We start from the raw sequence: 15,661 nt of genomic DNA, 5'->3' as shown, positions 1-15,661 counted from the left end.
TACATGATGTGATATTTCTACTTAGTAATAAAAAACTCATTTGTTTTTACAAAGTGTTTCTAAGAATCCTAAAAAAAAAATTATCTCTGCTTTGTGGATATGAAAAAAAAGATCTATTGCTTAAATTAGGTATCCTCTGAATTCCAAATTGTTAAGGTACTACCTTTGAATAGGTTTCTGCAAATCCTGAGATGAATCCCAGAAACTTCATTTTGGAACAGTTTAGATACCCATTATGTGATTTTAGTTCACATTAACATCACAAACAGCAATTGGAAACTTAGTAACAAATTTCTTAAAGCATTTGTGAGAGTCATTAATTTGAAGCAGCCCAGATCATGCTGGTTTTTCAAGTGTTCTTACCTTTACTCCCATACGGCTGCTGGAATTTCAGTAGAATTCTCTCTGAGGTTATCTATGGAACTAGAAAAGGATTAGGATAAGAAATAACTGAGAGATCAAAGATAAATCAGCAATCTACGCTCTCCAGGTAGTCTTAGGTTGATGAAGAAGGGAAAAAGTTATTCAGAGGTTACACCGTAAGATGTCGATACAATGGTAAAGGAGTCACTGGCTGCTTCAGTGAGCATTAAGGAATAGGTCTTGTTCATAGTCAGACTGAAATTTTAAAGTTACATGTTTAGTAACACTAATAGTGTAAATTTCGGGGGTTAGGTTACAATAAACTTGTCTATAATAATCTAGACACATACCTTAGAGCTAAGTGTTACAAATGGAAAAGAGACAATAAAGATCCAAGTTTAACAGCAATGTGATATGCCTTGTCCTTGTTTAGTCAAAGTTGAGTAATGCAGTCACAGTGAACAGAAATGAGTAGGTAGTTTAAGTTGGAGGGCAAAAAGCTGATCCAATAGTTGTTATTTATAAAAGCTGACATAATTGAAATAATTGCACTAAAGTTATTTAGGAATAGAATATATAAACATCTTTAGGTTTGATTTGTATCTGAAATTATCAGTTTCATAAAAGTATTTGGCTTGGTTCACTGACGGTATAGTATACAATAAGTTTGGGTTTCTTTTTCTTTTTTTAAATTTACTTAATTATTTTTTTTCATTTTACACACCAACCACAGCTCCCCATCCCATCCTTCCTCCTGCTCCCTCCCAATACCTCCTCCTACAACCTACATCCCATGCACTCCTCCAAAAAGGCAAGGCCTCCCATGGGGAGTCAACAAAGCCTGATACATTCAGTTGAGGAAGGTCCAAGCCCCTATCCCCTGCATCAACTTTGAGCAAGACATCGCACCATAGGGAATGGGCTCCAAACAGTCAGCTCATGCACAAGGGATAAAACTTGATCCCACTGCCAGGAGTCCCTCACACAGCCAAGCTATGCAACTGTCTTCCACATGCAGAAGGCATAGTTTGGTTCCATGTAGGCTCTACAGCTGCAGGTCTACAGTTTGTGAGTTCCCACAAGCTTGGTTCAATTGTCTCCGTAGATTTCCCCATCATAATCTTGATGCTCCTTGCTCATATAATTCCTCTTCCCTCTCTTCCACTGGACTCCTTGAGCTAGTCCTGGTGCTTGGCTCTTTCTCTGCATTTCCTTCCATGGGTTACTGGTTAAAGGCTCCATGATGACAGTTAAGGTATTCACCAATCTGATTACTGGGGTAAGCCAGTATTGCTAGTAGTTTAGCTGGGGCCATCCGTATGGATTCCTGGAAATTTTCCTATCACAAGGTTTATCCCTAGCCCTATAACGGCTCCCTCTACAAATACCTCTCTTTCATTGTTCTCCCACTCCATCCCTTCCCCACCTCAACCATCCAGTTCCCTCATGTTCTCATCCTTCATCCACTTCCCTCTACCACCCCCACCCACAGTTTACCCAGGAGATCTCATCTATTTCCCCTTTCTCAGAGCTAACCCATGGATCCCTGTTAGGGTACCACTTGTTACCTAGCTTCTCTGGAGCTATAGGTTGTAGTCTGGTGATCAGACAAACACCTTTTTTGTCTTTCTGAGTCTGGATTACCTCACTCAGGATGATATTTTCTAGACCCATCCATTTGCCTGCAAATTTCATGATGTCACTGTTCATTTCTGAGAATTTCATGAACATGCTGGAATAACATAACAAACAATAACAGTGCTTAAGAACAAGATGGAAGAGTGTTAAGGTGGTTTGGGGGTTCAAACACTTGCTACACAATCATGAGAACTGGAAACCAGATTCACTGCACTCGTATAAATGATAGGTAGGTTTTTCAGCCTGCTTGTAGTCCCAGTGCTCTGTTAGAAGGAGTCAGGATTCCTGAAGAACGCTAGACAAATCAACCTTCTTCAGAATATAAAATAGAGAGCCTCCAGAGAAGACAAGGATGTCAACCTTCATATGCATGTGCATATACCTGCACACATGATTTTACATTCATGAAAACACACAGGCACAAATTCATATGCCACAGATATATTCACACAGGGAAAATATATTAAAACTTTATATCTTCCTCATATAGGAACAATTGAAATCCCAGCTGGCATTCAGTAATTCAGCCTTACACATGAATATCAGCTAGATTTTCTTTTCTTTTACAAAGATAAACTTGCAAGAAATATCCATTAGCAATTAATAGCTGCTATCATTAGGTGCTGTCTATACCATTTGCTTATCTTTAAGTGAAGAAAGCCAATCTAAACCATGTCTAATCTGAAAAAGTGAAGAAGCACTGTAGTAGCCCCATGAACTCAGGAGGCAAACAACAATGCTAAGCAGCAGCAAGTTCCTCAATAGATTCTACAAAGGATTCTTGAGATTCAGATCCACCAATTCTCCTTTTCATCCACAACAGGAGAATATTGATGTGCTTTGGTGACTTTACAATAAAATATATTATATTATTTAAAATGTACAGCCAATAGATACACATGGATTTTGTTCAACTGAATGCTTAAAAGCTCAAATTACATGTGTGAGTACTTTGAACATAGAACCTATCCAAACATCCCACACAGGATTTCTTTTTCTTTTTTTAACTTTTATAAACTTTATTATTCATTACTTGCAAATAAAATCACATATTTCTTTCTAAATTTTGTCTCCACACTTTGAATGTATATCATGGCAGTTGTGATAGCCTGGATTTAGAGTGGTTCTTTTTACAATATGCCTAACTATGCAGCCCAGTTTATCCTCAAACTATCCTCTCTTCACAGACCCACCTCCGGCTTAACCTCCCAAGTGCTGGAATTGAAGTGTAAGTCACTATGCCCAACTGGTTGCTCAACTTTGGTTTCAACAATTTCAGTTCTATGGTTGCCGACAAGGGGTCAAGTATATGACATATGTAATAACAGTAATTTATAAGATAGGCCTTCATGTGACCAATATATTACAGTGGAATGATGTTGTTAACAGACTATTCTAATGCACAGAAAGTTCCTCAATGCATTTACTCTGTTAGAATTTGAGTATGAACAATGATGTTCCATTCAGGTTGCAGACAATGAATCTTTTAAATGACATTTTGACTATAGACAGATGTCATTTTCAATTACATGGTATGCTCTCTGAAATATAGTTTGACAATGCCCAGTCAAGTCAACTAATTACATCTTATTATCCTGAATGAGGTAATGCATGGCTAGGTGCAATGTAATTAATCTTACATTAGTAGTTTCTATAAACATCTGATATATTTGAGGAAGCTTAATTATTTCAAGTGGAGAACCTGGCTCAACTTTAGAACATGTCATTCAATTTAGAAAATGTAAGTGAAAAATACATGTTTTTAATCATTCTTTAAAAGGATATTTATTTTAGATTAATATTAATAAATTACTTTTATATAAATGACAAATTTTTAAGTTAATATTAACCCCCACTTTAAACCTTGGGAATAAAAGGTATTTCATAAAATATAAAAATTTAACATCTGACATAAAAAGTAAATCAATATTAACATTTAATAATAATAATTATTATTATATATGAAGCTTCTTGTAGAGCAAGATAAGAGCAGTTGACAAAGTTTGATGACAGGAGCTATCATCAAAATGGAGATTTGTTTCTTAACTTTAATTCTGTGTTTTGTTTTAAGCTTTATTTTTTCACTGCTAAAGTCTGAAGCAGAACCTTTATACATGCTAGATAATTGCTGCATCTCTAAGCGATATTCTCAGGTTCTAACTTTATTGTTCTTGTTTGTAAATAAAGCCTACGTAAATCAAGGGTTTCTGTTTGCTTGTTTGTTTTCTTGTTAAGCATCTACTAAAATGGTGCATCACTGTACTACAAATATCTCTTATTATTTATTCAAATATCTGCTGCACTTTTTCGGTAACAGAACAAGAAGGTGCTAAAGACACATCTGAGTAATTATTGAGAAGTCAAATGGTGCATTTTGATTGATGCCTAAAGTTCCCCATTTGAATTAAGCATGGCAAGTATGGGGGGAAAAAGGGGTACAGGAGCAAATTAATGGAATTGTTTAATATATTCTCAAATGTTTAACAATTGCTACTGCTAAACACTATAGAATGATTCTGTAAGTATGTGCCACAGGTTCTGTTTTCACTCCAACTTCGAACTGGGTGTATCCCTTACTTGTTAGTTTTCTTTTTTAGTAATGTATGTAGCACATAACAAAGAATAGTGAGACCAATAATATCATTATCTCCAGTTTATAAATCACAGATTTCCAAAAAGAAAAGAAGGCAGGAAGAAACTATAGTATCAATGGCCTGAAGATAACAGTTTGAGTGAAGATAAATAATATTTTGAATAAAATAAAAACTACCAGATCAGTATAATCTTTGAGTCTGTCAAATTTCCCTATGTTCCTGATGTCAAACATTGATCATGAAAACTGTTGGTATGAGACACATTTCTGTGATGATGAATGAGCAAAAGCATCACCCATGTCCTTCAAAGAGTGACACATTCATCCTGTCTCTTGGAGTGCTAATGTCCCTGTCAGGATGGCTACAGATGAGAAGCTATTAGTTTGAGAACACTCTTTCCCAGTTCTGTGCTCAGTTACTTGTCAGGATTGTAAGTCTACAGGCCCAAACTTTACAGTTCAGAGAGGAAAACACTGATTGTCCTTTTTTTTTTTTTCTTCTAGAAATTCATTGTTCAACCAAGGTCCAGATACCTGAATGTACAAGCACTCCAACCTCTGTCCAGGATCCTTTCTTTCCTCTCTGCTACACACTACACTTGGCCTTAACCTCTGATTCTTGGAGTATACAATTTATGATATCTTCAAAATGAAGTTCAAATATAGATATGCTACCTGGAACTGAACCTGGTAAGTGTACTGTATTTGTTCTAATGGTCAATAAAATATCTTTTTTTTTTTTATTCCTAGCAATTTTTCTAAGGATTATTGGTACACAAACATCATGGAACCCAACGAGATTATAAGTTTTGTGATATCTGTGCAGTTCTGGAAGAGTGATAGGCCACGGTTTTGATAACAGTAACCCCACAAACTAGTACCCAACAAAGAGTGCTTTGTTTTCAAACTGTACAGCAATGGCGGAATTAGACATGCACTGTGAAAATAAGTGTGAACTTTAGACACATGTCCTGTTTCTCACACTTTCCTTGAAAGTCAGATTTCTTAGCATTTACTATCTTCTGTGTTACACTATTTTGAAATCTGCCTATGATCACAGAATTTTGTGATGTGCTAAAGTGAGTAAGATACTCGGCTTTTAAAATTTCAATTTGCAAGTGCTAATTAGTATCTACCACGTGGAATAGGTCCCAGAAAAGTTGTTAGAAAAATTAGGGATATAAGAGGAGAAAGACCAAAGTACAAAAAGAAATTCCTTCAAAGCATAAGAAGGGGCAGAGTGGAATAATGGAGGTGGGCACAGAGAAAGAAAATAAATCAAGCACCCACAAGGATGAAGCTTTGCTTTCATTGATTTAAGTGAGGTTCTGGGGAAGTTGTTCTTTACTTATACAGAACATGTCTTATCTCATTCTCTTTCATCTTAATAAAGATCAAATAAGGTAGTTGTAGCTTTCTATTTTGAGTAGATTAAAAGCAGTAAAATATCCTAATTTTACACTTTTTTTTGTAGTAGGAAGATCTAACATTTGAGAAAGCTCTTAAAACTCCAGGGCTTTTTTTTTACTCCAGTGCTTTTTATGATTATTAAAAATTGTAAAAATTTCTTAAAGTATTATTTTCATAAGTTGACAATTCCAAGATTTTACAATCAATTTATTATCTAACAGTTCCTTTAACAAGGCCATAACTCCTCCAGCAAGGCCACACCTCCTAGTAGTACCACTCCCTATGAGCCTATAGGGGCTATTTTCATTTATGTGGTAAATTCTTAATCAATTGCAAAAAGCACTCTAAGAAATTTTATATGTATCTGCTTGGCATTAGTTTCTACCTAGCCCTATTTTATAAATTTTGTTTGAAAACACATAAATCTTGTGAGAGTTAAAACTTCTTACAACCTTCTGTAATCAACATAAGCCAAATTTCCTTGTATTCTTCCATACATTATTTCTCAGACTTCACTGCATTGATGCTGCAGGTCCTTGTTCATAGTTAGATTCAGCATACATGAATACCGAGTTGAAATGTGTTTCAAGAGTTAGTGTGGATCCAGGAATGCATCCGAATACACGCCGTAGCAATGCCTTGCTTTGTTTTTGCCTTCTGTTCCTGTGACTTACTTCTCCCTCTGGCTTGCTCAGGTTTCTCTCAAGTTAATACTTTCTCAGCTCTATGATGCCTGATACCTTGTCTTGACATTAATCACTGCGAAGCTCACACCTATTACACCCTTCAGGATTATCTTGAGCTTAATGCTGTCTACGCAGCCAGGAATCAGAGTCATGAAAACTGAGAATGGGGCCTCTTCACATCAAACCACATTTAAAAAAAATTCCTCATACAAAATTTAAAACTTAAGTTTTTCCTAGTTCTTACAATTTTCTTTTGGAAATTAATAAACTTTAAAGATACCATCGGGCAAACTTAAACTTGTTGAATAAGGCATTAGTAAGAATAGTTGTTTAAGGTTATTTTACCACTGAAAAAATTCACGTCTTAACTAAAATTTTATTTAAATTTTCATTTTTTTTTCTGAAAATATAGTTTATATAACAATTTCTTTGTAATATTTTTTCTCTTCTATTCTGGCATATGTTTAATAGAAATAGAACTATAGTTTTGATAGACTTGTAATCAGTTCAATGATCAACTGTGAATTAATATTGAACAGGTTCAGATTTTGAATTTTGGAAGAAATTTTATGATTTGTGCACAAAATCATGATTAAAACTATGCTTTCTATTTACTGTAAGAACCTTCCAACTTTATAACTTTGTGCCCGATGTTTTGTTTATTTTAAAATATTACCAATACACATAAGTCACATGGGTGTGAAGGTTACTGGAAGTTACTCAGGTGGAATATTTGAATCAATTATATCATAATATTAAAGTGAAATTTCAGACATTAAATTTTCAGTACTTTTTTATAATAATTTTCTTTTAATTATTCATTGTGTGTGTATTTGTCTGTGTATGTGGTATGCATATACGTATATATTTGTGGGGAGGTGCTGTATGTGTGTATTTGGGTATTTGTGTGTGTGTATTTATGTGTGTGTGTGTGTGTGTGTTTCTCTTTCTGTGTATGTTTTATATGTGTATGTGGGCACTTGTTAAGTGTGAATCTCAGTCTTTTTGTGTTCATGTGCACACATAGATGCTGGACGTTGATATTGAAATTTTTCATTACCCACTCTATACCTTAATCATTTAGACAGGTTCTTTCACTGAAGATAGAGCTCACAGATTAAGTTAGATTTTCAGATCAGATAGTGCTAGAGGTCTTCCTGGCTCTGTAACATTCGAAAAGCTGGAATCACAGGCAAGCAGAGTGATCCTCAGTGCTTGGCTTTTTATGTGAGTACTGGGTGTCCAAACAAAGATTCTTATGCATGAGTAAAAATTCTGTAATTAGTGAGCCATTTGTACATTCCATCTCTTTATTTGTAATTGTTTATTACTGTTAATTTACTGTACATATCTCAAGAGTACTAGTGAAGGACAAGTAAATACATGCATCCATGTATAGTGATCAATACATACTTTCTTTAATAAAAATCAGTAGGATATTGATTGGGTAGACAGAGGTAGATTTTAGCTTTTATAGATTATAGCTAAATTTGGACACATGTCCTGATGTTGCTACAGAAAGATAAATATTTTGAAAAGCAATTATTTCTTTTAGTGCTGCATCGTTAACAGTATGTCTTTATGACTTTTTATCTTAGTAATTCTTGATTTGGAAATGTTTATATGTTCTTGCTGATAGGGTATATATTGTTTTATTAGTCAGAAGTAACTTTAAGTGAATATGGATCCATTTCAGGCAAACTATCATTAGATCAAAAAAAAGTTATTGAAAATACAAAAAGCCTTACATATACACAGAATTTTATAGTATTTCTATATCAATGAAATTCCATTTAGAATATTTCCAATTGTGATACAATTTAAAGAAATTTAGAATTTAGTAAATATAGAAAAAATATTATATATTAATAAAATAGTCTATAAAATAAACAAAAAGGAGTCTTAAAGTCTTTCTAAGTAGTATTCAGAAGCAATAAAAGTTGCAATATTCCTAGCATCCTTGAAGTCATTAACTAATCAAGCACAATGGAGAGTGAAAGTTAGATATCTTAATTGTGAAAATTAGGAAAAGCCAAATAAGCACTAACAGAAAATAATTAAAGAGCTAACAATAGAAAAACATCCAACAAGCTTGAAATTCAATTATCAATGACTCTTTTGGAATAACTTAAAATTCTTGCTAGTTATCTATAGCTAATATGGGGCTTAGCATGATATCCTCATTTCAGAAAACCAGCCAATGCAAATAAAAAAAGAGACTCAGTAGATTATACATACGTACATACGTATAGCATGTAAATATATACATAGTTGCATATATACATATTGATATAATAATAATAATAATAGAAGAAGAAAATGAGGCTGTCAATTTGAGAGTAGGGTACATATACAAATAAAAGAAGAGTAGTTAGGATGAGATGGAAGGAAGGAAGTGTTATAATTCTGTTTAAATGAAAAACATATTTTTTTAAAAAGATCACTATGTAAATATACAGAATTCAAGAAGCAGATTACCAGTCACTAGAAATGTTGTGGGAAAGAGTTCTGGTCCACTTATTTGGACCTCGAGATTGCTGACATGTTCAGACGTGAGTATCGTCCAGGGATTATCAAGTTCAAATGAACTGTCCTCAAGATCTTATGTACATAAGATGTAACAAATACCAATGCATAAACTTGCCTTCAAAATTTTACAGGAAAAGATGTGATTATAATAGCCAGAGAATTATTTTTTCCTACATATGAAAAGATGTTGCTATGGTATCCACTCTAAAGGATTAAAGCATGCAGCTTATTGTATATTCACTCAATTTTTGTCTCCTGGGATGTGGAAGCAGGAAGAATCTGCAGTTTACTGTTAAGTTCAGTGTTACCCGAAGCTACTAAGCTACTGAAGTACTAAAACATACTAAGCCTATACATTTCCAAGCCAATTTCTTACTTCTTAGTCCAAGTGAGCTTCATGCTTCATTTTTTTTTTTTTTTTGATTGTGGGAAACTACAGGCCTTAAGATGCCACATGCCTTGTCTGTGTTTTTCTTTATCATTTTCGTTGAATTGGTTTGTTTTATTGTTAGACTAAGGATGAAATCTCTGGCCTCGTGGGCTAGGTAAGTATTCTATCACCTAGCTATAATTGTATCCAGAGTTTTGCAATTGTTTTGTTTTTGTTTTTGTTTTTGTTTTTCTTTTGTTTTGTTTGTTTGTTTGTTTTTCGAGACAGGGTTCCTCTGTGTAGTTTTGGTGCCTGTCCTGGATCTCGCTCTATTGACCAGGCTGGCCTCAAACTCACAGAGATCCACCTGGCTCTGCCTCTCGAGTGCTGGGATTAAAGTCTGGCGCCACCACCGCCTAGCTAATATACACAGTTTTGAAAGAAGCCTGGATGAATTATTCTTCAAAGTTTAAGTTATAAACATATGCCAATGTATTATATGGTAAATTTGATTATATATTTAAACATCATATGGCAACTAATTTTACCTGGACTCTTTACTTTTGCAATTTCCATCATAGTTGTAGATTATAAAGAAGATAATTGCAATTTATAAACTGTCTGCTGAATATATTACAAAATTCCCAAATCTGCTTTGTTCCCACATCTCAGTTGTCATCTAAGAGTTAATGAATTGATAAATATGTAAACACAAAGGCTGTTTTAAAATCTCATTGCTATTATATAGCATCAATGAGCTTTTCTTCTCTTTAACCTTGCAGTTAAATTCCAACACTGCACATAGTCATAATTGCAGTTGTTGGGATATCGCTCATATGTGCAGAAATTAATTTACCTTCATGCTCAGTTTTAGTAAAAGACCACACTTACATAAACTCAATACAATCAATCATGTGAATTTCTCTAGTATAAATGAAGAAAAGAGAGAAGTTTATATAAATTACATTGCTTTTGTTTAGAGACTTTCACTTCGGCCCTTGGTCATCCTTCTTTTGTCCAAATGTCATGCTTTCTTGTTTATACTAAAGATTAATAAAATATATAACTTTACTTTCAAAATAGATCTTTCTGTTTACCTTAGTCTTGGCCTGACTATTCATGACTACATTTATTCTTGATTTATAGATTCTGATTAGAAATTTGTTAACTTTTAAACAATTTAGAGAAAATGATTTTATAAGACAAAATTTTCAACTTTAAAGCTTTATGTTTGTTTATATATTTTTATTTACAATAGAAATACATGATCATTTCTAGGTATGTCTTAAACACTTTCTTACTGTTTGAGACAGGTGTAGAGGAAGCTTATTTTGCCTATCAACCTCAATGAACATTTTCTTCCAGAAGGTAGTCTTTCATTATGTGGATTTACATTATATATAAAGGTTCCACTCTATTTGCTGCAGAATGACTCTGTGGTGGTATGAATCAAAGACAAGTGAGATGAATTACAAATATAAATCTGTAACTGATTCCTTCACATTCCCTGAGATGAGGCAGATGAGAACTACTTGAAAATACAATTACAATCCTATGTCATTTCTTTTCTTATTCTATTGTTCCAGCTGAGTACTTCTTTATAAGGCACAGTAGACACCATGACTGCAGTCTCTCTTTTGTGCTCCTAGTCTTTATTTATTTAGTTAGTTTATTTGTTTATTTATTTATTTTGAGACAGAGTCTCTCTATCTGCATAGCCCGGTCTGTCTAAGAACTCTCTATGTGGACTACTGGGGTTGAACTCACAGAGATCTGCCTACCTCTCACATTAAAGTTCTGGGCCACCTAAAACTCAACTCCAGACAGATCGAGGACATTAACATAAGTCCAGACACCCTGATTCTGATAGAAGAAAAAGTGGGGGATGGTCTTAAACTTGCTGGCACAGGAAAAGATTTTCTGAACAGGACATGGCTAGCACGGACACAAAGATCAACAATCAGTAAATGGGACTTCATAATATTTAAGAGCTTCTATATGGTGCAGGATATCATCATTTGGACAGAATGGCAATCTACAGTGCAGAAAAAAGATCTTTATCAACTATAGAGTCAATACAGGGTTAAAAATAAAATATATTTTAAAGAGCCTGAATATTAAGAAAGAAATAACCCAATAAATGGGATATAGGACTAAACAGAGTTATTAGAAGATGAAAAATTAATGGCTGGGAAACACTTAAGAAATGTTCAAAATCCATAGTCATCAGGGAAATACAACCGAAAATTACTTTGAGATTTCATCTTACAGCAGTCAGAATAGTCAATATTAATAAAACAAATGAGAGCTTGTGATGCAATGATGTAGAGTAAAGGAACATTCATCTATTGCAAGTGGAAGTACAAACTCCTAAAAACACTATGCAAATGAGTATGGCAGTTCCTCAAGAGGCTGGAAATAGACCACGACTCACCTATTCAGTTCTTGGATATATATCCAATGGACTCTTCTAACTACTGCAGAGACACTTGCTTAATCATGTTCATTGCTATTCTGTTCATGATAGCCAGAAATTGGAAATATTCCTGATGTCCCTCAACGGATCAGCAAAATGTTGTACATTTACACAATGGAATATTATTTAGCTGTAAAAAGTGAAATTATTATTTACATGTAAATAAATGGAACTAGAGAAATAAACTTTTATGTATTCTATTATATGTGAATGTATCTAAATAATGACAGAGGTTAGGTATAGAGTAAGGGACCATGGCAAAGGAAAGGGTCTCTCTAGAAAGGGCAAATAGAATATATATTTATAGAGAAACAGAGGTAATAATGGAAAGAAATGATTAAATCAAGTGGAAGAGAAAAGCCAGAGGGAAAGTAGTAGAGAGACAACTAACACTAAGGGCCATTTGAGGGTTTATATAGAAGACTATCGTAACTCCCTAAAGCCTTCATTCCTACTGACTAGTCCTCATAGCATTTGAAGGTAGTCTGCATGTTACCAGAGGAGAAAGGTAAATATCAACTGAGCTACAAACAATCAGATCTGCAATGGTGACCTGTCTGAATGATACCCTAGTGCAATAGGGGTATCAAGATTCTGGGAATAATCAATCCCTTCCTGATTGGATGTAAGGCTCACTCCATGAGATGGATCACAAGCCTGACACTGCTTGCATAGCCAAGAATCGAAATTTGATAGGCCATGGTACTACTAGGGAAAAACCTAATACTGTTTTTCTGCTAAAGGAAAGCTTAGGGACATCCTTCTATACCCATAGAGCAATGTCTTACTCAGCCATCTTTAATGAGGATGTCTCTTGCAGTAGAAGGAAAGTAATAGTGAGACCCATGGCTGGACAGTGTGCAAAGAGTAAGAGACCTTAGAACATTCAGCCCTAAATAGGTTTTCTTCAAGACCCTACCCTCAGGGCTCAGGGATCTATGTGGAATAGGAGCTAGAATGATTATAAGAGTAAAGGTGATGGATGATACCACAGAAACAACATCTTTCAGATGCAAGAGGACTGATACACATACAACTTACAGAGACTGTGGCGGCATACAGAGCTCCTGCACAAATCCAAAATAGTGCTGAAATGAAGTAGACACTAGCTCCAATCTCCAACCAAGAAGCTGTCTCAAATGAACAACCATTCACAAAGGAAAGCGGGGGTTTCTACAAGGGAGTAGCATTAGGTATACAAACCACACTTCAGGGCAGAATCCACGGACAGCAACAGATGGCCAAAACAAAACAAATTCAAATTCAAAGGTATTTTTGGAGATTGTATGTTTCACATTGTTGTGTTTAGCCAGACTTTTTCCTTTCCTTTTTCCTTTCCTTTTTCCTTTCCTTTCCTTTTTCCTTTCCTTTCCTTTCCTTTCCTTTCCTTTCCTTTCCATCTCTCTCTCTCTCTCTCTCTCTCTCTCTCTCTCTCTCTCTCTCTCTCTCTCTCTCTCTCTCCCTCTCTCTTTTCCATTAATGGTATTTTGCTTTTAAATATGGCTTCTAATCTTTAGTTTTTATAGATTTTGATTGTATGTGTGGATGTGTGTGTGTCTACACTTTTGTGCATCTATCATGCTTTTTCTCATTTTATTTTTGTTTGTATATTTATTCACTTATCTGTGTGATTTTTCCTTGTTTGTTTGTTACTTTTGCTTGTCTGTTTGTTGTCTTCAGGGACAGAGAAAAAAAGGGCCTGGAATTGGAAGGGTGGAGAGGTGGAGAAGATCTAGCAGGCTATGAGAGAGGGGAAACCATCATCAGAATTTTTTTATGACAATAACGTCCTTTTCTCTTTTCTTCAAAACAATAACAGAAATACAAAAATACTCATGGCTTGAATATAAAGCTACATGAAGTAAGCTTTATATTATTTAGTTTCATCAGGCAGTGATAAACACTCTAAACTTTTCTTACATATAATTGTACATGGATTTGCTATGGGAAAGCTAAATATTTGCATACAATTAGCGTAATGTTGAATGTGGATTGTTTTATTGAAATAAATTTTTTTCTTAAATACAACATATTGTCATTATAGTACTCTCTCACCCAACCCCTCCCAGATCCTTCATATTTTTCCACCCACCAGAATCCTGGCCTTTTCATTCTATGTCTCACTAGGATACAAATGGGCATCAGAAAATAAATAAATGAATAAAATTAGATAAAATAAAAACAAACAAACCAGAATAGACAATCAAACAAAAGAAAAGGATCCGAAAAAAAAGCTCAAGAAACATATGTAGATGCAAAGACAAAGATATTTACACACACACACACACACACACACACACACACACACACACACTCACAAACCCCAATATCACACATAATACCCAAATAAAAACACAAAACTAAAAACCATAATATATACCCAAAGGATCTGTAAGGTAAAGATAAGCAACAAATAAAGCTCTAGCAAAGTATTAGGAGACTTTATTTTCAATTTGAAATATTTTTATAAAAGGTGTATGCCACCACACATGGCCTGGCCTTAATGTTTAAAAGAAATACTATGATTTTTCACCATTGAAACTCAAGGTAAATGACCATATGTGTTGTTTGGTTGCTTCTGTGTTTAGGTTAAGGGACTTTCTCTTTTAACACTCGGTGTATAAATTTTACCAAACATTTTCCCACATCAAATAAGACAATAGATGACTTTTGTTGAATCCTTCAGACAATACAAACAAATACATTACTAATTTTTTTGGGGGGGAGGTTTTGAGACAGGGTTTCTCTGTGTAGCTTTGCACCTTTCCTGGAACTCGCTTTGGAGACCAGGCTGGCCTCGAAATCACAGAGATCCGCCTGCTTCTGCCTCCCGAGTGCTGGGATTAAAGGCGTGCACCATTTTCCCTGCTCATCTTGGTTACAAGCATCAAAATGAGTGCTATCTTCAGAGCCATTATAAGTGTGTGAAGGTTGTCAGCACAAAGCAGCCCACTTCAGGGAGCTGAAATAAGACATTTCCCTTTTCACACTTTTTAGCATGGAAGTTCGAGATCATGATATCGGTGAGTTTTTCCCACAGATTTTTTTTTTTCCTTTTTAGCTCACAAAGACTATCCTTCTGATGTCTTCTTCATGCACACTTTACTGGACATTTCCTCTAATGATGAAAGCCATACTGGATGGATCATCCCCAATATGGCCCCATATGGATACTTTAAATCTACAAATCCCAGGAACTTCTGAAGTTTCAGGAAACAATATTTCACTGGATAGGACTTAAGGAAATATCAGTTCATCTCAAGATAAATGTGACAAATAATATAAATTATTTTAAATGCATTTGTAGATTTACATACATGCAATTGTTGGAAATAAAAACATTTTCCAGGCATATTTTATTCAATTTCCCATTAAAAAATCAGCATATCTATTTCTTACCTCTTAATAATTCCATAAGGGACTGCAGAAATGTTTACATTTCTATGCATTTGGGATTGTTAATTCTCATACTTTAGTGACAACATCTAATGTTTAATAATGTATCTTTCCATTCAGGTGTGTGTGTACACGAAGAGCAATGGAGAAAGAGAGAGAGGGAGGGAGAGAGAGATGGGAGAGTGAAAGAAATCATGACT

The sequence above is a fragment of the Peromyscus eremicus genome, chromosome 16_21, assembly GCF_949786415.1.
Source record: "Peromyscus eremicus chromosome 16_21, PerEre_H2_v1, whole genome shotgun sequence".
NCBI lineage: Eukaryota > Metazoa > Chordata > Mammalia > Rodentia > Cricetidae > Peromyscus > Peromyscus eremicus.
Note: the sequence above shows the minus strand (reverse complement) of the source record.